A 19,022-nucleotide genomic window follows, 5' to 3' on the forward strand; every position below is an offset into this window, starting at 1 on the left:
GCTGGGGAGGATTTACTGGGCGCAAATCCTTAACTGTAGCCTCTGTTTAACTCAACAGTAAAATGTGTACTTGGTTGTAAAAAAGATTTTTTGTGGCGGTCGGTATTCCAGGGACTTGCCCGAAACGCTATGCGTACTAGTGGCTGTACAAGAACGTAACAACTCTTGTATATATCTCAAAAAAAAAAAAAAACTGTCAACAAAATTATTCACACACCCTCCATTACTGTGATGCAATGCGAAAAGATATGTGAATTCAGAGACAATTCTGTAACCAATGCTCCAATGATGTGTACATATTTCATTCAAAATTATCTGCTACCAGAAATTTTAGCCAAATACAGCGGTACCTCGGAATACGAGTGTCCCTGTATAAGAAGTTTTTTGGAATACGAGCAGGATTTCCTCTGAAAATTGCCTCAGAATCTGAGTTTGTTGATACGCGTACAGGCCAAACTAGCGCGTGGTGGTACGGCGATCGTCGCCCCTCACCCCTCAGTTTACCAGTGCCTTGCACCCAGCGACTATCCCACGTCAATTCTTCACCTGCATTTTGAGTTTTTTGTTGGATTTTGGTTATTTGACCATAAAAGTTGTTATATATATCACCATGGGTCCCAAGAAAGCCAGTGGTAAGGATCAAGGCAAGAAAGCACATGTGAGGATGACAAAAGAGGAAAAACAAGAGATCATTCGGAAGCATGAAAATGATACATGTGTTGTTGAACTTTGTAGGCAGTACAACAAAGCCAAGTCAACGATATGCACTATACTTAGGCAAGTAAAAGGACATTATGAGTGCTAAAGTGGCAAAAGGCGTAAGAACGATCAAGAAACAAAGACCACAAATACTTGAAAAAGTGGAAAAGTTGGTATTAATTTGGATACACAACAAAGAATTAGCAGGTGATAGTGTTTCAGAGGCCATCATTTGTGAGAAAGCCAGGGTATTGCACGAAGACCTTGTAAAGAAAACCCCTGGAATGAGTGCAGATACGATAGACTTTAAGCCAAGCAGGGGATAGTTTGAAAAATTTAGAAAAAGAAGTGGTATCCCATAGTGTCATCCATATCCACCACACCTCTCCTCCTCCCCCCCCCCCCCCCTCCTCACCATAAATAATAATAATAAATAAATAAATAAATAAATGTTTATTTAGGTAAGGTACCATACATAAAGAGATTTTACAAAGTTTGTTGGATTAACCCTTAAACTGCGCATGGCGTATATATACGCCCTGAGTAACATGTCCCATGGTGCGCATGCGTATATATACGCCATAGGGTGCTAGGCCTGATTCAAATGGCCCGCGGCTACACGGGGTTCACAGTAGCTTCCTCAGGGCTCTTGTAAACAGATGCCATTTAAAAAAAAAATCGTGGGCAATATTCTCAGGTGTGAGAGGCACAGTACTGTTAGAGCAACCAAGGCCGGCGCACGCAGCATGAGCAAACAGCATTGCTGTTCAGCTTGTGACCACAGCATCGCCGAAAAATGTCAAAATAAATATATCATTGTTATTATTTAGCGATGACAATATTACAGATGACCCATGACTGTGATATAAATAACCAGGGTTATGATAATAGCAGGATTGTTGTAATAATTAGCGCTGTGGGAGGAGTGATGCTGAGAGATGGAGGGAGACAACATCTTTTACTGATTGTGTGGCCACCTGTTATTGTTTGCATTCACCATACCAGCTTAGTGGTTCTCTATGGTGAACACAAATGTAGATACTTATATATAATGTGGTGTATTAGTGTAATAACAGCAAAGGATTATGCTGGGATGAGCCATTTGGGTGACGGAGGTGACGTCGTCTGCACGATTTGTCTAGCTGTTTAGAGGGTGGCCACTATGCTCTTTGGGCGCACTACAAGCTTAGGTGTACAGTTACGGTGCATAAAACCTGTAGATATTTATATTATTTATTTATTTATTTATTTATGCATATACAAGAATGTACATAAGGAATGTGAGGATACAATTATGGTAATTACAGTCTTGTAAAGCCACTAGCACGCGCAGCGTTTCGGGCAGGTCCTTAATCTAAGAAAATTTTAAGGAGGTAAATACTTGCAAAATTTATAGACAAAAAAAATGATAACAGATTACATGGAATGAAAAAAAAAAGATGAGAGAAAATTATAGGTACAGTATATTAAAGCACATAGGTAGCTATGATTGATTGCAATGACAGCTTAAATGGTAGGTTGACAACAAATTGGTAGGCACAATACAGCAGAAACAATATAAGATTGATTGCAATGACAGCTTGAATGGTAGTTGACAAAAATTGGTAGTCACAATACAGCATATGGCTAGCACATAAAAGAAGACAGCAATGAACACAATGATAAGGTTGTTTGATATTACATAAAAATTAGGAGATTGGGTACCACTAGGTACAGAGCAAATTTAAAGCTCAGTGTAGGAAACTAAATAGATGAAGTTAGGTACTTTTTGGTTTTGCTTTTAAATAAGGCAAAAGTTTTACAGTTTTCAATTCACTAGGGAGTGAGTTCCATAGACTAGGTCCCTTAATTTGCATAGAGTGTTTACACAGATTAAGTTTGACCCACATACACATATATACATATATACACATATAATATGTGTATATAGGGTAATAACACCACAAACGGTATTGTTGGGGGGGAGAAAAGTTTAGTGCGTGTGACCTTGAATGAGTGAGGGAGCCGCCAGCTGACTGTGTGTGTAGCGACGACTCTTAGTGCCTGAACTAACTATATCAGCTTAGCTGTACAGTTGTGGTGAACAAAATATATACATACTTATATATAACGTCTGTATATAGTGTAATAACACCACAACTGGTATTGTTGGGGGAGAAAGTTTAGTGCGTGTGTTGAGGGAGTGGCAGCGAGTGGCTGGCTGGTGTGTGGCGGGCAACTCTTCATTTCTTTTCGACTCTCAATACCAACTTAGTGGTTCGTTATGGTGACCAAAACATGCAGATACTTATATATAACCTGTGTATAGAGTGTAATAGCAGCAAAACTATTTGTTTATTGTTTTATAAACATAATAATTGAATCGCTAATATGCACATCATACTTTTGAGTATAGCGATTATTCACCACTTTTATTATATAAATATATACAATACACACTATTGAATAATATTACTGCAAAAAAACTAAGAAAAAATCAATCGGAGACATTGAAACAATTAAATAAATAATAAATAAATAAATGTTTATTTAGGTAAGGTACATACATACAAGAAATTTTACAAAGATTGGTGTAACGGTTCTATTGTTACGTAAAGTATGGTGACAAGTAAACACAGACACTAAGATACTATATATATATTTGGTCGAATATACAGAAGTACACAGGTGATACGTTGGTGTGAGTTGAGCGCACTGAGCGTTGGTACAGTATCTCGCAAGTGTCTGCTCTAGACCACACTTGAAAGTAGACTATTTAATGTTTGCTATTCTTGCCGCTTATATTGCTCGGGCAACACCTCACCGTGCTGCCCGGGCAACGCCTCACCTCATTCATCTCCAAAGGTTGACAGGAATATTAACACTATATTTGGAGCGAGTATATTATTGGGATAATCTACTCGCTACAATTGGTTGACTTATAAGTAGAGCTAGTACATACAATGCCTAAAGCCACTATTACGCAAAGTGTTTCAGGCATGAAATCCCTGAAATTGTTTCAGGCAAATCCTTGTCTGAAACTCTTCTTGGACAGATGTAATAGGACCCATTATCACCACACCAGAAATAAATATCTCTTTGATATCCCAGAGTTAAACTTAATCTGTGTAAACACTCTATGCAAATAAAGGGACCCAGTTTATGGAACTCACTCCCTACTGAATTGAAAAGCTGTCCAACTTTTACATCATTCAAAATCAATACTAAAAGTACCTAATTTCATCTTCATAGTTTTTCACTTTTTGCCTTAAAATGGCACTGTATCAATTGCTACCCAATCTCCCAACCTTTATGTTCCAATTTGAACATCTTTACCATTGTGATCATTGCTGTTTTCTTATATGTGCTGCCAATCTGTTGTATGGTGTTTATAAATCTTGTTTATCTGTATCTTTTGCTACCCAGTCTCCCAACCTTTATGTACCCAATCTGAACATCTTTACCATTGTGATCATTGCTGTCTTATATGTGCTGTCAATCTGCTGTATGGTATAACAATGTGCTTTAATATACCTACTTATCTCTCTCATCTCATTTTTCTCTTGTAATGTATCTTTATCATTTATCAATTCTGATTGAAATTACCTACTTAAAATTTATCTGCTAGATTAAGGACCTGCCCGAAACGCTGTGCATACTAGTGGCTTTACAAGACTGTAAATACTTGTACTATCCAATGTATTCTCACAAACCCAATGTACCATCTTGTATATATATATAAATAAATAAATAAATAAATAAATAAATAAATAAATGAAAAACTTAAATGACAAGCTTAATACTAATTGAGCATAAAGAGTAGCATGAAAACAAGAAATGAAAACATAGCTGAAAAAGCAGCACAAATACAATTATGTCGACAAACAGCACTCCTTAAAAAAAAACAGACATTGGTTGACAATAGAATTATTAGGTAATAATATCTTTGTGGCAACTCCCACCTGTCAGCGCGGGTGACGCTGACCGGGTCTGACGACCGCTCTGTCAACACCAGTTTTTGCCAAACTTCCTCGGTCAGTTGCGCCCAAAATATGTCACCTACGATTTTTTTTTTTATTTTTTCCGTGCTCAGGGGACACAAATTAACATGTTTAGAAGGGTAGTTGCTGACGATACTACCCTTATCTATTCAAACCTCAACCCACATACACTAAATAATGTTGTGAATAATGAATTAAAAAAGTCCACTTATGGATGTCAACGAACAAACTAACATTAAACATCGAAAAGACTTACTACATCTTATTTTGGAAGCAAATCATCAAATGCAATTCAGCTACAGATAGACAACATTAACATCAGTAATAGAAATGATGGCAAGTTTCTTGGCCTATTCCTAGACAAGAGACTCAACTTCAGCACCCACATTCAACACATAACTAAGAAAGTCTCTAAGACAGTTGGTATACTCTCCAAAATCAGATATTATGTTCCTAACTCTGCTCTCCTCTCACTATATTATGCACTAATCTACCCCTATCTTAATTATAGTATCTGTGCATGGGGTCTACCACTGCAAACCACCTTTAAGCCCATCATCACACAGCAAAAAATCTGCTATCAGAATAATAACTAACTCTGCTTTCAGACAACACTCAGCTCCCTTGTTTAAATCCCTAAACTTGCTAAATATTAAACTCCCTCCACACATTCTCTTGTGTCAACTACATTTACAAAACCCTGTTCTTTAAATGCAAACCATGCTCTGAAACTCTCCCTGGACAGATGTAATAGGACCCATTGTCACCACACCAGAAATAAATATCTCTTTGATATCCCCAGGGTCAAACTTAATCTGTGTAAACACTCTATGCAAATTAAGGGACCTAGTCTATGGAACTCACTCCCTAGTGAATTGAAAAACTGTAAAACTTTTGCCTTATTTAAAAGCAAAACCAAAAAGTACCTAACTTCATCTATTTAGTTTCCTACACTGAGCTTTAAATTTGCTCTGTACCTAGTGTTACCCAATCTCCTAATTTTTATGTAATATCAAACAACCTTATCATTGTGTTCATTGCTGTCTTCTTTTATGTGCTAGCCATATGCTGTATTGTGACTACCAATTTTTGTCAACTACCATTCAAGCTGTCATTGCAATCAATCTTATATTGTTTCTGCTGTATTGTGCCTACCAATTTGTTGTCAACTACCATTTTAAGCTGTCATTGCAATCAATCATAGCTACCTATGTGCTTTAATATACTGTACCTATAATTTTCTCTCATCTTCTTTTTTTTTTCATTCCATGTAATCTGTTATCATTTTTTTGTCTATAAATTTTGCAAGTATTTACCTCCTTAAAATTTTCTTAGATTAAGGACCTGCCCGAAACGCTGTGCGTGCTAGTGGCTTTACAAGACTGTAATTACCATATTTGTATCCTCACATTCCTTATGTACATTCTTGTATATGCATAAATAAATAAATAAATAAATAAATAAGAAATAGAAGAGGTCCTAAGATGCTGCCCTGTGGCACTCCAATGGTAATTGGTAGAGTGGAAGAAGTTGTATCATTGATGGTTACATATTGGTGTCTGTCACTAAGATAGGATCGGATGTAGTCAAGGGCAAGGCCTCGGATTCCATAATGCTGGAGTTTAAGTAAGAGGTAGTTGTGATTAACAGTATCAAAGGCTTTTCTTAGGTCAATGAAGAGTCCAATCGGAAACTCATTTTTGTCAAGGGCTGAGTAGATAACGTCAAGGAGACTAATGATTACATCGTTGGTGCTCTTTTGGGACCGGAAGCCAAACTGGCAGGGGCTGAGTATGTCGAATTTTACGAGGTAGGAATAGAGCTGTTTGTTAATAAATTTTTCAAATATTTTTGATAGAATGGGTAGATTTGATATTGGTCTATAATTGTTTATGTCCGCCGGATTAAACTCTTCAAATAAAAAAAAATTCAAATTCAAATTTTTATTCACGTAAAGTACATACATACAAAAGGTGATACAAATATTGATGAATTTATAGATAGAGCTAGTACATACAATGCCTAAAGCCACTATTATGCAAAGCATTTCGGACAGGAAAAACACTAAAGACTAAAACTTAATACTAATTGAGATTAAAGTATAATGTGTTGAGAAAAATATAAAAATAAAAAAGGGGGAACATGGCAGAAATTACAAATAAAAGGTTTAAACACAAAAATTGTCAAAGATTTACTCATTTATGCTGTCTAAAATAATTAGAAGAGCCAAAATTACATACTACAAAAATAAATTTTTGTAGTAAGGGTTAAAGTTGCCCAAATTAGGGCAACATTAAAAAACATGTAGCACTATCTCCCAAATATTTCTTTTTTAATTATTAGTCTTTAATTAGTAATTATTAGTGACTAATTCCAAATTAGTCTCCTTGACATAGTCTACTCAGCCCTTGACAAAAATGAGTTTCCGATTGGACTCTTCATTGACCTAAGAAAAGCCTTTGATACTGTTAATCACAACTACCTCTTACTTCCTCTGCAGCATTATGTAATCCGAGGCCTTGCCCTTGAATACATCCGATCCTATCTTAGTGACAGACACCAATATGTAACCATCAGTGATACAACTTCTTCCACTCTACCAATTACCGTTGGAGTGCCACAGGGCAGTATCTTAGGACCTCTAATATTTCTTATATATATAAACGATCTGCCTAATGTCTCTAATATTCTTAAACCTATATTGTTTGCTGACGATACTACCCTTATCTATTCAGACCTCAACCCACATACACTAAATAACGTTGTGAATAATGAATTAAAAAAAGTCCACTTATGGATGTCAACTAACAAACTAACATTAAACATAGAAAAGTCTTACTACATCTTATTTGGAAGCAAATCATCAAATGCAATTCAGCTACAGATAGACAACATTAACATCAGTAATAAAAATGATGGCAAGTTTCTTGGCCTATTCCTAGACAAGAGACTCAACTTCAGCACCCACATTCAACACATAACTAAAAAAGTCTCTAAGACAGTTGGTATACTCTCCAAAATCAGATATTATGTTCCTAACTCTGCTCTCCTCTCACTATATTATGCACTAATCTACCCCTATCTTAATTATAGTATCTGTGCATGGGGGTCTACCACTGCAAACCACCTTAAGCCCATCATCACCCAGCAAAAATCTGCTATCAGAATAATAACTAACTCTGCTTTCAGACAACACTCAGCTCCCTTGTTTAAATCCCTAAACTTGCTAAATATTAACTCCCTCCACACATTCTCTTGTCAACTTCATCTACAAAACCCTGTTCTTAAATGCAAACCATGCTCTGAAACTCTCCCTGGACAGATGTAATAGGACCCATTATCACCACACCAGAAATAAATATCTCTTTGATATCCCCAGGGTCAAACTTAATCTGTGTAAACACTCTATGCAAATTAAGGGACCTAGTCTATGGAACTCACTCCCTAGTGATTTGAAAAGCTGTCAAACTTTTGCCTTATATAAAAGCAAAACCAAAAAGTACCTAATTTCATCTAATTAGTTTCCTACACTGAGCTTTAAATTTGCTCTGTACCTAGTGTTACCCAATCTCCTAATTTTTATGTATTTAACCCAAACAACCTTATCACTGTGTTCATTGCTGTCTTCTTTTATGTGCTAGCCATATGCTGTATTGTGCCTACCAATTTTTGTCAACTACCATTCACGCTGTCATTGCAATCAATCTGAGCTACCTATGTGCTTAAATATACCTACAATTTTCTCTCATCTTTTTTTTTCTTGCCTTGTAACTGTTATCATTTTTTATAAATTTTGCAAGTATTTACCTACTTAAAATTTTCTTAGATTAAGGACCTGCCCGAAACGCTGCGCGTACTAGTGGCTTTACAAGATTGTAATTACCCCATTATGTATCCTCACAATCATTTGCAGTCTCCGTGGTGTAGTGGTAAGACACTCGCCTGGCGTTCCGCGAGCGCTATGTCATGGGTTCGTATCCTGGCCGGGGAGGATTTACTGGGCGCAATTCCTTAACTGTAGCCTCTGTTTAACGCAACAGTAAAATGTGTACTTGGGTGAAAAAACGATTCTTCGCGGCGGGGATCGTATTCCAGGGACTTGCCCGAAACGCTACGCGTACTAGTGGCTATAAAAGAATGTAACAACTCTTGTATATATCTCAAAAAAAAAAAAAAAAAATCCTAATGTACATTCTTGTATATGCATAAATAAACAAATAAATAAATAAATATTAGGACCAAAAAAGATTTTGGACAAAAAACAATTCTTCTATCCAATGACGATGGTGTGCTTTTGGCCTCAGATACTACTATTGAATTTAATAGGTTCTTCTCATCCATTGGGACATCCCTTGCTCAGGATATTCCATCCTCAGTCACTAATATTAACCCTTAAACCGCGCATACCTTGCCTACCTTGAGGTTACGCATATCATATATATATGATATCAGTGACAAAACTGAAACCGCGCACATCATTTATATGTGCTTTCGTGTCTAGCGCTATAATTTAAATGCCCCACCTTGGGATAGGGGCAGCTATAGTACAGCCACGTCAAATAGTTGCAAGATGCCACCTAGAAAAAAATTCCAGGCCAACATTCTTGGGTGTTAGAGCATCAGTATTGAATAAGCCACCAAGGCTGGCGCACGCAGCACAAGCTCACAGCACCACTATTCAGCTTTTGACCACAGCATCGCCTACAAATGTCATAATATACATGATACTTCTATTATTTAGCGATGATAGTATTATAGAAGACCCCTGACTGTGATAAAACTGACCAGGATTCTGATAATAGCAGGATTGTGGTGATATTTAGCGCAGTGCTCCATGGAGGGAGGAGTAAGGCTGTGGGAATGAGGGTGTTGGCATCGTCTTCTGACTGTGTGTGGCCACCTTTTATTGACTGCACTTACCATACCAGCTTAGTGGTTCACTATGGTGAACTCAAATGTAGATATTTATATATAACGTGCGTATAATGTGAGATAACATCAAGAGGAGTAGGTTGGGAGCCGCCATTTTGGTGAGGGACGGTCCGTCCAATTACCACAAGCTACACAAGCTTCAGAAAGCTTCCTGGCAATACATTAGTAATGAATAAATATGATATATTTACTCATTATAATGTTGGTGCTGAATGTACAACACAAAAAAACATAATTTTAATCTGAAAAAGTATCTTTTTATAAAGAAATTAGACGAAAATAAAAAGCTGGTGACGCCAAATCAAGTCGACGATCCAAGCGTCGGTTAGGTTAGGTTAGGTTTGGTTTGGTTAAGTTAGGTTAGGTTAGGATAGGTTAGGATTGGTTAGGTTAGGTCAGCCTAACTTAACATATCATATTTATTCATTACTAACGTATTGCCAGGAAGCTTTCTGAAGCTTGTGTAGCTTGTGGTAGCTTGTGGTAATTAGATGGACCCGAGGGAGATGCGTCGTCTGCACGACTTGTCATGTTTACTGATGGCCACTATAGTCTTTGGGCACCATACCAGCTTATTTGTACAGGTATGGTGAATAAAACAGGTAGATACTTATATATAATGTATGTATATACCGTAATAACACCACAAACAATATTGTTGGAGGAGAAATATTAGTGCGTCTGGCCTTGAGGGCGGCCGTCACCAGCTGACTGTGTGAATAGCTATGTCTTTGTGCCTTTACTCACCATTCAAGCTTAGATGTACAATTATGGTGAACAAAACATGTAAATACTTATATATAACGTCTGTGTATAGTGAATAAATGCAAAAACAGTATTGTGGGAGGAGAATGAGGGCAAGTGAGGTGTTGAGGGAGGGGAGTGGCTGGCTGGTGTGTGGCGGTCACTCCTCGTTGCTTTTTGACTCACAATTCCAACTTTGTAGTTCATTATGTTGAACAAAACATGCAGATACTTATATATAACCTGTGTATATAGTGTAACAACAGCAAAACTATTTGTTTATTGTTTTATGAACAAAATAATTGAATCACTAATATGCACACCATAATTTTGAGTACAGCGATGGTTCACACATTTTATTATATAAATATACCACAATTCACTGTATGGAATAATATTACTGCAAAAAAACTAAGAAAAAATCAATCAGACACATTGAAATAATTAGGTAATAATATATTTGTGGCAACTGCCGTCTGACAGCTCGGGCAGAGTAGACCTCGTCTGGCGAAGGCTCTGCCAACGCCCTTTTTTGCCAGACTTCCTTACCCTATTGCGGCTAAAATATGAACACTTCTATAAGACAAAATAATTTTTGGATTTTTTGTTGTTGTTGCGCCTGTGGTGTTAATTCCATTTGGGCCCCTAGCGGTTTTGAGGGTTAAAGACTACCTTACAGGTAACTATCCAGAGTCTCTGTACCTAGCTCCTGCTAATTCCTCTGATGTTAATGAGGTAATCCTTTCCCTTAAACTAAGTCAAGCACCCTTGATAAGATACCATCTCTAATTTACAAAAAAAAAATCCATATTTCTAGCTCCTGCCATTGCATTACTCTTCAACAAATCACTTGAACTCCAAACCTTTCCGGATATTCTAAAAAAAAAGCGTGAGTAACCCCATTCCACAAATGTGGTGATCTCACTGATGTCAACAATTACAGACCTATATCAATTCTGCCAACCTTGTCAAAAATATTTGAAGAGCTAATTTACAAGTAGCTTTACTCATATCTAGCCAACTCAATATACTTAGCTCTTACTAATATGGTTTCAGACCCAATAAAAGCACTAACAATGCACTTATTAGTATGATTAACTTAATACATACAGCTCTTGATAAAACTGAGTTCCCTGTTGGGTTATTGTGGACCTACGTATTGCTTTTGACACTGTCAACCACCAAAACCTTCTTCTTATCACTTTCGCTTGGTAACGACTCGGCATTACGCTTTTTTTTAATACACTCATTTCCGGTAACGACGCAGCATTGTGTCGGTGGCGGCGGCTTCGGGAGGGGCGTGCCGTCGTTTTGGATATTATATGCACTTACTCCTGTAGGGAATTTCTTTGCAAATACATTGATACCAAATGAAAGACCTAGGACCAGAATTGAGGTAACAAAGTTGAAAACAGTATACCATTTATTAGCGCTCACTGGAATTACACTCCGTCACTTTCTCTGTTTGCTGTGGGTGATACGCCTTGCTTTTGGACTTTATATTTGCATATACTCCTGTTGGGAATTCTATTGCAAACACAGTGTTACCAAAATGAAAGACCTAGGACGAGAATTGAGATGTCCAAAGAGAAGAGCGTGTACACATTTTATTGCTCTTGCACGGTTCTGGGTAATACACTTTTACTTTCTCACCTTTCTCGCTGGGCTTTAGGGCTTTATATGCACTTAGTCTTGTAGAGAATTCTATTGCAAACACATTGATACCAAAATAAAAAACCTAAGACGAGAAATGAGATGACAAAGTGGAAAAGAGTATACACTTTTAAGTATTACCGCGCGCTCTAATGTAATGAGAGGCGCTTTGACGGTGGCGCAGTGCTCTCTTTTTGGGTCACTTTCATCTTGTCGGCGGGTGGAGCACGCTGTAGTTTTTACTTTATATTGCACATACTCTTGTTGGGAATTCTATTGCAAACACAATTATACCAAAATGAAAGCCCTAGGATGGAAATTGAGGTGACAAAAGTGAAAAGAGTGTACACATTTTATTGCTCTTGCGTGCTCCTGGGTAACTTGCACTCATTTTCTCTGTATGTTGTGGATAGTACACCGGGCTTTTGGACTTATATGCCTTTAGTCCTGTAGAGAATTCTATTGCGAATACAATGATACCAAATTGAAAAACCTTGGATGAGAATTGAGGTGACAAAGTTGAAACGAGTATACACTTTTCAGAATTACCGCTCGCTCCCGTGAAACGCTGAAGCCCATCCGGGGTAGTGCAGGGTCTTGCGCGTGCGGTGCGCTAAAGTGTTGAAACTACATCATTATGGAGTCAGAGGTCACTCCCTGCAATACCTTCAGTCTTACCTTACTGACAGGCTCCAGTATGTTTCTGTGAATAAATACCATTTCTCCTACACTACCCATAAACATTGGTATTTCACAGAGCAGCATACTTGGCCCTGTCCTCTTTCTCATCTACATTAATGACCTTCCAAATGCCTCTCAACACCTCAAAAAAATCTTATTTGCTGATGACACAACTTTCATTTTCTCCAGTCCTGACCCGCTTGCTCTAAATGTTACTGTGAATACTGAACTAAATAAAGTCCATTTTTGGCTAACTGCTAACACACTCACCCTTAACATTGATAAAACTTTCTATATTTTGTTTGGTAATAAATCCTCAAATAAAACTTTCTATATTTTGTTTGGTAATAAATCCTCAAATGAAATTAATCTAAGAATAAACAATATACAAATCAGTAGTAAAGTTGATGGTAAATTCCTTGGTGTCCTCATTGATAACAAGCTGAATTTCCAGGGACACATTCTAAATATACCAAAAAAAGTTTCTAAAAACTGTTGGCATTCTTTCTAAGATCAGATATTATGTACCTCGCCCTGCCCTGGTGACACTCTTATTACTCTCTTATCTATCCTTATCTTAACTATGGTATTTGTGCTTGGGGTTCTACTACCCAAAATCATTTACGTCCTCTAATTACCCAACACAAACCTTCTATTAGAACAATATCTAACTCTGGCCCCAGACAGCACTCAGCATCTTTACTCAAGTCTCCAAATATGTTAGATATTAAGTCACTGCACGTCACCTCTCACATATTTACGTCTCATTTCGTTATGAAATTAGATTTCAGAGTAAAAATAGGTTTGATCATGTTCTACGTGTAGCACCAACATTATAGTAAGTAAATATATCATATTTCTTCATTACTTACGTAATGCTAGGACGATTTGTGTAGTTTTGGGCCGATTTGGGCTGATTTGGGTAATTCTATGGATCCGCGGGGGGGGGGGGGGGGGCGAGAACGGTTGGGTGGGAAAGTAGAAGAGGAATAAATTGGAGGGCGGTCCGTCTAATTACCACAAGCTACCACAAACTACACAAACTTCAGAAAGCTTCCTGGCAATACGTTAGTAATGAATAAATATGATATATTTACTCATTATAATGTTGGTGCTGAACGTACAACACGAAAAAACATAATTTTAATCTGAAAAAGTATCTTTTTATAAAGAAATTAGACGAAAATAAAAAGCTGGTGACGCCAAATCAAGTCGACGATCCAAGCTTCGGTTAGGTTAGGTTAGGTTTGGTTAATTTAGGTTAGGTTAGGTTAGGTTAGGATAGGTTAGGATAGGTTAGGTTAGGTTAGGTCAGCCTAACTTAATATATCATATTTATTCATTACTAACGTATTGCCAGGAAGCTTTCTGAAGTTTGTGTAGTTTGTGGTAGCTTGTGGTAATTAGACAGACCCTTGGAGGGCGAGATAACACGAGAAGTTTAGAGAAGGGTGATGAGCATGGAAGAGGGAAAGGAGAGAACAAGGTGTGAGGGATAGATGAGGAGCTGAATGTGAGGGGCAAAGGGATAGGAGGGTGACGAACAAGGGAAGGGGTGAGGAGGCAGCAAGAACCCATGGAACTGCCTACCCGCCAAAGTCGTAAAGGCTGAAACTTTGCATCAAGATCTAGCTGGATAAAATCATCCGGATTAACTGAGGGGGAACTTTTGACAAACCACCAGCTTCCTGTCCTCGTCGAGGCCACAGATAAGATAGTGGTCTATCAGGTAAATTTAGGTAAAGAGCAGGAACAGAGTGAGAGGGACAGGTGAGAAGCATGGGGAGGATGAAAGAGAACAGGTGAGTAGAAAGGGGAAAATGAAACATCACTTTCAAAGCATCATATGACAGAGTACTGGGAAAAGAGGACATCAGGGGGGGGGGGGGGGGTAGCTCTCATTCTGTAAATACAGCCACATTATTATCAATAACCACCACAACCTCCTCCTCAACCTTCAACACTATGGAGTCCGAGTTCACTCCCTTCAATCTTACCTCAGTGACAGGCACTAGTATGTTTCTGTGAATGAAGTTGCTTCTTCAACTCTGCAAATTAACATTGGCATTCCTCAGAGTAGTATACTTGGTCCACAACTATCTCTCTTTTATGTCAATGATCTTACAAATGTCACTCAAAACTTAAAGTCAGTTCTATTTGATAATTACATAACCTTCATTTGAAGATCTCGGTAGTACAGTTGGGTTCATTCTGGACTTGCAATCGAGAATTTCCGGGTTCAAATCCAGGTGGGACAGAAATGGTAGGCCACATTTCCTATTTTCTAATGCTCTGTTCACCTAGCAGTAAGTAGATACTCAAGAGTTAGTCAGCTTGTTATGGGTTGAATCTTGGGCGGGGTTAGTAATTTGACCTTGCAGGTGGTGGGGGGAGCCTTGATATAAGCCTAACATGTATGGACACATACTGGTTACCTGTCCCCCGACACATTGAATTGTTATGAATTATTTTCTCCCATGCCAACTTACTTATTTTAAATGACACAGTGTATACTGAACTAAGAAGAAGTCCATTTGTGGCTGACCACTAACAGAATTGATTCCAGAATCTGCACTCTGGGAGTACCCAGAGTGCAGATTCAAATCCTCATACTGTAGTTCCTTTTGTTTTCTCATTGATACATTACATTAATATGATTTTTTTGTGCAATAAAACAATAATTATACAGTATATTTAAAATCAGAAACTCAGCCCATATACCACATTTTATTCCTGCTGCCCATCTACTTAGACTTTCTACTTTCTTTGAGGATGTACAAGGTTTATAGCTTGATCAACCACATTGACTGATCATTATACAATTATATATATACAGTATTAATAAAGGCTAATTATACTGGAGGCCATAATATTAACAGAATTTTATTATGAAAGATATCTGAATACACTAGTACATTTAATCAACTGTTTAAAGATTTGTTTTTATCAAAGTATATGACAAACAATGCATGTCAACTGATTACATCACATTTAAAATGTTTATGTTGCACATGTAAAGTCATCTTCTCTGTTCGGTAGATCCACAACACGTTCAGGAGGCAGTACAGTCACTGTGACACCATCTTCAAGACACAGTGGAGCCAATATGACCACAACTCCTCCAAGAGGTAAGTGCGGACAGACACTACAATCACAATGCGATACACCTTGTGGGGTCTCCAAGTAAAAATATTCCATACGGTCAACAGCAACATTAACATAGGCAAGTGACCTTCGTTTTCATTTATCTTGTTACTGTATCTGTATCCGTTTCTTTGGTAATTATGTTTATTCATGTCAGTCTATTCAGTGATATATAGCAAAGGTGAAAGACAATAGAGCACACACCAGGTAAGTGTCCATGTGAAGTGGGTGTGGGTTAAAGAACAGATAGGCACAGTAGAGAGGTCTTTTGAATGAAACAAAAATTAAGATTGGGATGAAAGGGAAATTTGTGTTTTTTTTTTTTTTTTTTTTTTTTTTACTTGAAGGGCATGAGTTCCAACTCTTGGGCCCTGCCTCTTAGCTGTCAGTTGATGGGAACTATCAAGCTTCTTGTGCTTTGACAATTCTATTAATAAAACTTTGGTTGAATTAAGTTTCGTTAACACTTCTCTGATCCAGGGTTGCTATTCGTAACCTTGAAAGTGTGCTTCCTAATGTCTCTCATTAGGTTATTCCAGCAGTTATCTATACTCCTTGTTTTTTTTTTTTCTGCCTGTAGTAAATATTTTATCCTTGTCCATGCATTCTTTCTTACTATCTTGTTCATCTGTGATCAGGTCCCTCCTGTTCTAATCTTTTTTTTCCAGTACAGTAATTTAAGGTTCAGTTTCCTTGGTCTTTCCTCCCAACTGAGCTATATTTCTGGTACCAACCTTGTAGCAAATTTTCTGTTCTGAGATTTGTTGGCATGGCACTCTCTAGTACTGGCCTCATGAAGGCAGGTGGTTTTCTAAAGTGTGTTTGGGGGAGGACTGTTGAGGTGTTGTGGGGTGGGGGGGAACCCTATAACCTTCAATAATAATGCATCTATAAAATGATTTGACGTGCTCACCATTCTGTAGTCAACACTCAGGAATATACATTAACAGAAACATGTTCACTATCACTGACATTTCACATCCTTTAATAACTTTGTGGCTTAATAATTTTGTGGCAGCCCTGAAACCTAACACAGTTGTAATAGTATTGGTAATTCACTTGAAACTAATTATATTTAGACAAATGTATTTGTAACGGACTTGACACAAATTGAATTTAAACAAAACTTGTCAAATGTAATAAACCTCTGTTGAGACTGGAATAAATTAAACTTTAGGGGTAAGAAATGTTATATGCTTCAGAGAAGGACAGACTCATAAAAAAAAATCATTTGTATGGCACCATAAATACGAAGTTGTTGGCACCAAATAAATGAATGAATGAATAGACAGGAGATAACAATAACTGCTCACATATTTAAGGTCAAAATGGTATTAAAACCTCTTGACTGCAGTAATTACAAACAAAAGTTTGTACCATTTTGGATTGACACTCAAATGGATTGTGTGCTCAGAAAAAAATGATCATAACATGCATTTTTACAAGTAATCAATAAAAGACATCATGCTATAGTAATCTACAATAAACTATTGGATATATCATTGTTTTAGAGACAAACTATATTTCATCCCAGCAAGACTACATCACAGATTGTCTGTCGTCTTACTCTTGTTTAGATCCATTTTTTATCAAATCTTTTGTATATAAATTATTGCTACATACTAAAGAACTTTACAAGCTATACTACAAGTGTTTTATCACATAGAAAATCTGTCACAACTATGTAAATCATACAAATCTGAAGCTATCTGGAAAAAAAATAGGGTTCTACTTTGCTATATATATATACCAGAACAGACTAAAACAGAAAAAATCCACCTTTGGAAACCATTCTCATATTTAACAAATTTACTAGGTACGTACCTTAATAATATTTGTCCTAATTGCTTGATCATGCAATATAAAGTTCTTATCAAATAATCAACTGCTGACAACACAGCAATTAATACATCAACTTTATACATTTATGTAAAAAGAAGAAATAAGAGATTATGTGAATAATAATTATATATATATATATATATATATATATATATAATATACTCCTGAATGCCTAGTTTTAACAAATGGTCGCCATGAGCTTCATTCATCATATAAGAATAACAAAATCACATAAATATACAGTATTGGCATACAAGAGGTAGTTGACTGAGATAAACTGTAAATGCAGCCTTAAAGAAAATATCTTATGGTTGTTGCACATCAATGACAATGTTTTCTTACATAGAGCAGAGAGTGAAAGGTATTTGTTAATTTATATGTGCACTGTTCCTCGCAAATTATATGATTACTCCTACTATATAAAAATTAACTAGGTCCATTAAAAATAGTCTCTTAGACCTTATATTGCATAAAAAATACTAATGGACCACTTGCATACAATATAACAACATGGGATATAATTTGCCCTCAAAATTTAACAGTGTAATAATATAGTTTAACCTCGGGAATCACATGTGTATGAAAGAAAATGACATGCTGGTCCCAGAGGAGTGACTATTCTTGGTCCAGTTCCCACTCGGATGATGGGAATGATTAGAAGATAAATATTGTTCTGTCTTATTTGGTGGTTTAAATATGATGGCTGATGAGCAAAAGGAAATAGAATCTGAAGATTAATATGGGAAAAGAAGAAACACTGGGTGAAATATGATGATCGGAAGACCAAGTGGGCTGTGAGAAAACAGTGTGATAAAGCAAATGTTGAGAAAAAAAACTGAAGGATACACAGATCTATTAAACAGTAGAGAACACAGAAAACAGATAGCAAGAGAATTAAATTGGGGCAATGAGCAGTGTTAGGGTAGAGTTTCCCCGGTGCTCTACCTCGGTTACAATCCAATATTTGGTTCATGCATCCAAGTCCTAGTACTGTGTGTGTGTGTGTGTGTGTATGTGTGAAAGTTTAGACGATATGTCACATTTCTGGGAAGGTTGATAGATTTAACTCAACAGGAAGATATAAGTAATATATGTATATTTAACATTTACAATAGAAATCTTAAAATTTTTCACTTTCCTACAAATTCTTAACCTATTTTCTGAAGTAAAAACAAAAATAAATTTAATAGTTGAAGACAATGCCAAAGAATTGTTGAATATACCATACTTCCAATAACACCAATAGGAAAAATTTATTTGGATTATTGTTGAACCACTTAATTTTTCACTGATATGGTCTTGTTCATTCATCCCATTTCCATAGTGCATGTACAGTATAATCGTGTT

This window comes from Procambarus clarkii, chromosome 12, assembly GCF_040958095.1.
Source record: "Procambarus clarkii isolate CNS0578487 chromosome 12, FALCON_Pclarkii_2.0, whole genome shotgun sequence".
NCBI lineage: Eukaryota > Metazoa > Arthropoda > Malacostraca > Decapoda > Cambaridae > Procambarus > Procambarus clarkii.